Source organism: Salmo salar, chromosome 09 (genome assembly GCF_965601325.2).
Source record: "Salmo salar chromosome 09, fSalSal1, whole genome shotgun sequence".
Classification (NCBI taxonomy): Eukaryota; Metazoa; Chordata; class Actinopteri; order Salmoniformes; family Salmonidae; genus Salmo; species Salmo salar.
Genome location: NC_138299.1, coordinates 77,882,501 through 77,890,379, shown reverse-complemented (window position 1 = coordinate 77,890,379; position 7,879 = coordinate 77,882,501).

Below are 7,879 nucleotides of genomic sequence, written 5' to 3'. Positions count from 1 at the left end.
GAAGCAGAATGTCTTATTTATTCTACACATCACTACACATTTTTATTTTGACATCATGTGTGGTTTCCAATGTCATGTAGCATTATATGGTTGAAACATTTCATTTTTAAAACTCATTCTCCTAAAACAATTTAAAATAATTGCATACATTTCCCAGAAAATACATTTCCCAGAATGCATTAGATCAAACATTGCCATATGGAAGAGACAATCCAGCATCTCATGACAATTGAAAAATACTGTATGGTATGTGTATTTTTTTGCATTCAAAAGTTGTAGATAATTTTGATAAAAGGATTTGTCAAATGAAAGAGACTGTCATGTTTCATGTCTCATCTGAATTGATTTGTCTTTTTGACAAGATGGCGACGAAAGACATGGTAGCCCTGTTTTCTAGCTCCTAGCCAGCTCTGCAGTATATTTTTTGTGTGTGTGACATTTCCTACAGTATTTGCTTAGAATGTTTCTTGCATTATTAGCTTCAGCCGGAAATAACTTTTGGATATTACATCGGCGGTCACTCACAAGCATTTCAAACAGATATGCAACTTCCCTGAACTGGATCCTTTGTTTGAACTTCCCAAGGCAATTCCATTCATCCCAGGGGCTGCTCCAAGACCCTGTCACCAGAGAGGAGGAATAAGAAGTTGGCTTCTTATTGACCCAGGAGGCGTGCATACCATCCACCGCTCCGAGTATACAGTATTACTTGCTAATGTTCAGTCCCTGGGACAATAAAGTAGACGAGCTCCAAAGAGACATCAGGGACTGTAACATACTCTGAGTCATGTCTCTCTCCGGATATACTGTCCCTGTTCATTTGGACAGCAGGGTTCTCCATCCATTGCGCAGACAGGAAGAAAGAACGCTCTGGGAAAAAGAAAGGTGGAGGTGTATGTTTCATGATTAACCTCTGTTTTCAATTTTCACCTGAAATGATATACTCAAATCTAACTGCCTGTAGCTCAGGCCCTGAAGCAACGATATGCATATTCTTGGTACCATTTGAAAGGAAACACTTTGAAGATTGTGGAAATGTAAAAGGAATGTACAGTAGGAGAATATAACACAATAGATCTGGTTAAAGATCATACAAAGAAAAAAACAACTGTTCTTTTGTATTTTTTTGTACCATCATCTTTGAAATGCAAGAGAAAGGCCATAATGTATTATTCCAGCCCAGGTGCAATATACATTTTGGCCACTAGATGGCAGCAGTGTGCGCGCAAAGTTTTAGACTGATCCAATGAAACATTGCATTTCTGTTCAAAATTTTGTATCAAGACTGCCCAAATATGCCTAATTTGTTTATTAATAACTTTTTATGTTCAAAATGGTGCACTCTCCTCAAACAATAGCATGGTATTCTTTCACTGTAATAGCTACTGTAAATTGGACAGTGTAGTTAGATTAACAAGAATTTAAGCTTTCTGTCAATATCAGATATGTCTATGTCCTGTGAAATTTTCTTGTTACTTACAACCTTATGCTAATCGCATTAGCCTATGTTAGCTCAACTGTCCCATGGAAGGGACGCTGATCCCGAAGAAGTTTAACTACCCATTGTGTGATTGTGGTAACATACAGGAATTCAAGTCCTTTTGTTCTCCCGATCTGGAATATCAAATGCCGACCGCATTACCTCCCGAGATAATTCTCTCAAGGAACTACACTGGACTTTGTACAAACTGGAAACCGAATATCCTGAGGCTGCATGCATTTATTGTAATTTAGCTGGAAATTTGAATAAACGAAATCTGAGGAAAACACTACCGAAGTTCTTTCAACACATCTCCTGTGTACTCTTGCCCATTGCTACTACCCCTTCTGGGACGGGGACAAGGCCCTCCCTTCGGCAAATCAGATCATGCCACTATTTGGATTCACCTCTTATAGGCAGAAACTTAAACAGGAAGTAACCATGGTAAGAACTGTTAAACATTGGTCAGACCAATTGGAATCTATGCTTCAAGATTGTTTTGATCACACGGTCTGGGATATGTTCCGGGTTGCCTTGAGAGTAGCATTGATGTATACACTGACTTGGTGACTGAGTTCATCAGGAAGTGCATAGAGGATGTTGTTCCCACTGTGACGATCAGAACTTATCCAAGCCAAAAAACGTAGATAGATGGCACCATTCGCGAAAAACTGAAAACTCGAACCACCGCATTTAACCACAGCAAGCTGACTGGGGACATGGACATATACAAAAAGAGCAGCTAAGCCCTCCGTAAGGCAATCAAACAGGCAAAACGTCAGTACAGGGATGAAGTGGAGTCACAATTCAATGGCTCAGTTATGAGACGTATGTGGCAGGGACACAAGACAATCCCGGATTATAAAGGGAAAGCCAGCCATGTCGCGGACACCGATGCCTGGCTCCCGGAAAAGCTAAATACTTTCTTTGCCCGCTTCGAGAAAAACACGAATGTGAGCTCTTGCACTCCATGGCCTACGTGAGTAAGACATTTAAGCGTGTTACCCCTCTCGAGGCTGCCGGCCCAGGCCAGCGGGGTTCTGAGCTGCGTTCTCAGAGCATGTGTACAGAGAGTTTACAGACATATTCAATCTCTCCCTATCCCATTTGCTTCAAGATGTCCAGCATTGTTCCTGTACCCAAGAAAGCGAAGGTAACTGAACTAAATGACTATGGGCCTGTAGCATTCATTTCTGAAGTGCTTTGAGAGGCTAGTTAAGGATCGCATCACCTTCACCTTACCCAACACCCTAGACCCACTACAATTTGCATACAGCCCCAACAGATCCAAGGATGACGCAATCACCATCACACTGCACACTGCACACTGCCCTATTCCATCTAGACAAGATGAATATCTATGTAAGAATGCGGTTCATCGACTACAGCTCAGCCTTCAACAGCATAGTGCCCTGCAAGCTCATCACTAAGCTCGGGGCCCTGGAATGACCCCCGCCCTGTGTAACTGGGTCCTGGACTTCCTGACGGGCTGACATCAGGTGGTGAAGGTAGGCAACAACACCTCTGCTACGCTGATCCTCTACACCGGGGCCCCACAGGGGTGCATGCTCAGCCCCCTCCCGTACTCCCTGTTCACCTATGACTGCATGGCCACTCACGTCTCCAACTCAACCATCAAGTTTGCAGATGACACAACAGTGGTGGGCCTGATTACTAACAACAACAAGACAGCCTACAGGAAGGAGGCGAGGGCCCTGGCAGAGTGGTGCCAGGAAAATAACCTCTTCCTTAACGTCAACAAAATTAAGAAGCTGATTGTGGAGAGCAGAGAGCACGACCCCATCCACATCAACGGGGAGGAAGATGAAGCATTTGGGCTTGGCCCATAAGACCCTCACAAACTTCTACAAATGCACAATTGAGAGCATTCTGTCGGGCTGTATCACCACCTGGTATGGCAATTGCACCATCCGCTACCACAGGGCTCTCCAGAGGGTGGTGCGGTCAACCCAACTCATCACCGGGGGAATACTGCCTGCCCTCCAGGACATCTACAGCACCCAGTGCCATAGGAAGGCCAAGAAGATCATCAAGGACCTCAGACACCTGAACCATGGCCTGTTCACCTCGCTACAATCTAGAAGGCAGATACAGTACAGGTCTTAAAAATAAAATAAAGTAAAAATCTTCATCATTCTCCACAAAATACCCCATAACAACAAAGCGAAAACAGGTTCTTCGATTACATTTTAAAAAAATAAAAAAACAGATACCTTATCTACATAAGTATTCAGACCCTTTTCTATGAGACTCGAAATTGTGCTCAAGTGGATCCTGCTTCCATTGATCATCCTTGAGATGTTTCTACAACTTGATTGAAGTCCACCTCTGGTAAATTCAATTGATTCGACATGATTTGGAAAGGCATACACCTGTCTATATAATGGTACAACAGTTGACAGTGCATGTCAGAGCAAAAACCAATCCATGAGGTCGAAGGAATTGTCTGTAGAGCTCTGAGACAGGATTGTGTCGAGGCACATATCTGGGGAAGGGTACCAAAACATTTCTGCAGCATTGAAAGTCCCCAGGAACACAGTGGCCTCCATCATTCCTAAATGGAAAGTGTTTGGAACCATCAAGCCTCTTCCCAGAGCTGGCCACCCGTCCAAACTGAGCAATTGGGGGAGAAGAGCCTTGGTCAGGGAGGTGACCAAGAACCCGATTGTCACTCTGACAGAGCTCCAGAGTTCCTCTGTGGAGATGGAGAACCTTCCAGAAGGACAACCATCTCTGCAGCACTCCACCAATCAGGCCTTTTTGGTAGAGTGGCCAGACAGAAGCCACTCCTCAGTAAAAGGCACATGACAGCCCACTTGGTTTGCCAAAAGGCACCTAAAGACTCTCAGACCATGAGAAACAAGATTCTCTGGTCTGATGAAACCAAGATTGAACTATTTGGCCTGAATGCCAAGCGTCACATCTGGAGGAAACCTGGCACCATCCCTACAGTGAAGCATGGTGGTGGCAGCATCATGCTGTGGGGATGTTTTTCAGCGGCAGTGACTGGGAGACTAGTCAGGTTCGAGGGAAAGATGAAAGGAGCAAAGTACAAAGAGATCCTTGATGAAAACCTGCTCCAGAGAGCTCAGGACCTCAGACTGGGGCTAATGTTCACCTTCCAACAGGACAGAGACGCTAAGCACACAGCCAAGACAATACAGGAGTGGCTTCGGGAGAAGTCTCTAAATGTCCTTGAGTGGCCCATCCAGAGCACGGACATAATCCCAATCAAACATCTCTGGAGAGACCTGAAGATAGCTGTACAGCGATGCTCCCCATCCAACCTGCCAGAGCTTGAGAGGATTTGCAGAGAAGAATGGAAGAAACTCCCAAAATACAGGTGTGCCAAGCTTGTAGCGTCATACCCAAGATGACTCGAGGTTGTAATTTCTGCCAACGGTGCTTCAACAAAGTACTGAGTAAAGGGTCTGAATACTTATGTAAATGTGATATTTCCGTTTTTTTATACATTTATTTGCAAAGAATTCTTAAAACCTGTGTTTGCTTTGTCATTATGGGGTATTGTGTATAGATTGATGAGGAAAAAAACAATTCAATCAATTTTAGAATAAGGCTGTCAGGTAACAAAATGTGGAAAAAGTCAAGGGATCTGAATACTTTCCGAATGCACTGTACATAGTCACTGAACACTGGTCACTTCAATAATGTTTACATACTGTTTTACCCACTTTATACTGTATGTATATACACTGAGTGTACAAAACATTAGGAACACAATGCTTTTCCATGACCGACTGATCGACCAGGGGAATCCAAGTGAAAGCTATGATCCCTTATTGATGTCACTTGTTAAATCCGCTTCAAATCAGTGTAGATGAAGGGGAGGAGACAGGTTAAAGAAGGATTTGTTAACCTTGAGAAAATTGAGACATGGATTGTGTATGTGTACCATTCAAAGGGTGATTGGGCAAGACAAAATATGTAAGTGCCTTTGAACAGGGTATGGTAGTAGGTGCGAGGTGCACCGGTTTGTGTGTCAAGAACTGGATCGCTGCTGGGTTTTTCACGCTCAACTGTTTCTTGTGTGTATCAAGAATGGTCTACCATCCAAAGGACATCCAGCCAACTTGACACAACTGTGGGAAGCATTGGAGTCAATATGGGCCAGCATCCCTGTGGAACGCTTTTGACACCTTGTTGGGTCCATGCGCCGACTAATTGAGGCTGTTCTGAGGGCAAAAGGGGGTGCAACTCAATATTAGGAAGGTGTTCTTAATGTTTTGTACACTCAGTGTACTGTATTCTAGTCAAGGCTCATCATATATAACTACTGCTGTACGCAACTTTTCTATTCATATACTTTCCATGCTATCTGTACACACTACCATGTACATATTTATATTCTGGACTCTGACATTGCTCATTCTAATATCTTGATTTCTTTATTTTTCTTTGTTGTGGATTTGTGTGTATTGTTTTGGATTGTTAGGTGTTACTGCATTGTTGGTGCTAGAAACATAAGCATTTTGCTGCACCTGTGATAATATCTGCAAAATATGTGTACTTGACCAATTTGATTTGGTTTGAATTAAATTATATTTCCTTCAATTCAAATTCTACTTCCTGAGGGGTGTGGACAACTCACATTCAAATTAATCTGTTGAATTTAATTACATTCGGAAAATTCCCGAATTGAGTCCAACCCTGCTCTACACAAACATGGGTTCAATGGTCTAGCCTCTGACCACTGCTGCACGCTGGGGCCTATAGTGTTATTCCTCTAAAACCACTGCTGCGCCCTGGGGCCTATAGTGCTATTCTTCTAAAACCACTGCTGCACGCTGGGGCCTATAGTGCTATTCCTCTAAAACCACTGCTGCACGCTGGGGCCTATAGTGCTATTCTTCTAAAACCACTGCTGCACGCTGGGGCCTATAGTGCTATTCCTCTAAAACTACTGCTGCACGCTGGGGCCTATAGTGCTATTCTTCTAAAACCACTGCTGCACGCTGGGGCCTATTACTGCTTTAACCACCACTGAGACTTACTTCTCTGCTGCTCAAACCACATCTCCGCTCTGAGGCCTACTGCTCCGCGCTGAGGCCTACCACCCTAACCGTTTCTCAACACTGAGACCCACTACCTCAACCACTGCTCCATTCTGCAGCCCACAACCTTCACCATTACTCCACGCTAGAGCGCCATAGTGAGGCCCACTATACCTTAAAGTGTACTTCACATGGGAGACCTTCAGAGATGCAGGTTTATGATGTCAGCTACATGCTTTTTTTGGCACAGGCCAAAAGTGTAACTAGGCTTTCCTTCTGTCCCTCTTCTAGAACTATACCTCCCTCATAATGTCTCTTCTACTCTCTCTTCTCTGCCATTCTCTGCTCTCTCTCTCCTCTCTCTTTCTCACTGGCATAGTGTGTGTCTGTGGTCTGGGGAGAGAGGTAGAATCCAGAACTGAGGCACTGTACTCTGTCTCCTCCGCAGCAGTGATGTTTTAACAGCTGAGAGTCCTCACAATGCACAGACACCACCACCTTTTCAGCTGCGCAGGCAGAATGCAGCTTTGGTTTCCCTGGTGTCTGCATCTGTTATCAGCCTCTATGAGCTGATACACCAGCTAAGGGAAAGATGATCAGTGCACTGTTGCATCAGAGTAGTTTGGCTTCTTGTGTGTTTGGGTTGGTGGGGTTTGTAGTTTGTGGGTTGAGCGAGTTAAGAGTGAGGTACATGTATCATCAGTGGCTGGATCCAAGACTCTTCTCTTCTTCACGTTCTGTCATGCCATAGAATATGGGGACACCCCTCTTTCTCCAGACACTGTATATATAGAGGAGGAGTATAGTCATTTCCTCTCTCTTTCTCTCTCCCCTCCCTCTCTTTATCACCATATCTCTCCTCTCACACTCTCCTGTCTTTCTCTCTCCCCTCTCTCTCTCTATCACTCTCTCTCTTCTCACACTCTCCTGTCTTTCTCTTTCCCCTCTCTCTCTCTATCACTCTCACTCTTTCTCTCTTCTGTGCATCAGTCTTTGCTTTAGTCCAGCTGTCAGCTGCCTGCTGCCCCCGTGCACACACATACACACCCTGCACATCTGTGTGTGTGAGGCCATGACTGTGTGGGGGAGTCTCCTCCATCCCTAAACACTGAGCATGGGAGAGGAGCGATACGGAGGGAGGGGGTCGAGAGCGAGAACAGGGGTAGGGAGAGAGGGAGACTGAGAGATATGGGAGAAGGACAAAGAGAGTGAACAGATAGGAGAGAAGAGGGAAACATATGTACTGCATTTGGGGTGATTCCGTGCCACCATGGCCTAAAAATGTTTAATTTTCACATAGAAACTTCATTGTGAGGAAGGATGTTTAACATGCTTTTTACATTTGTATCACAAACCATTTTTGAGA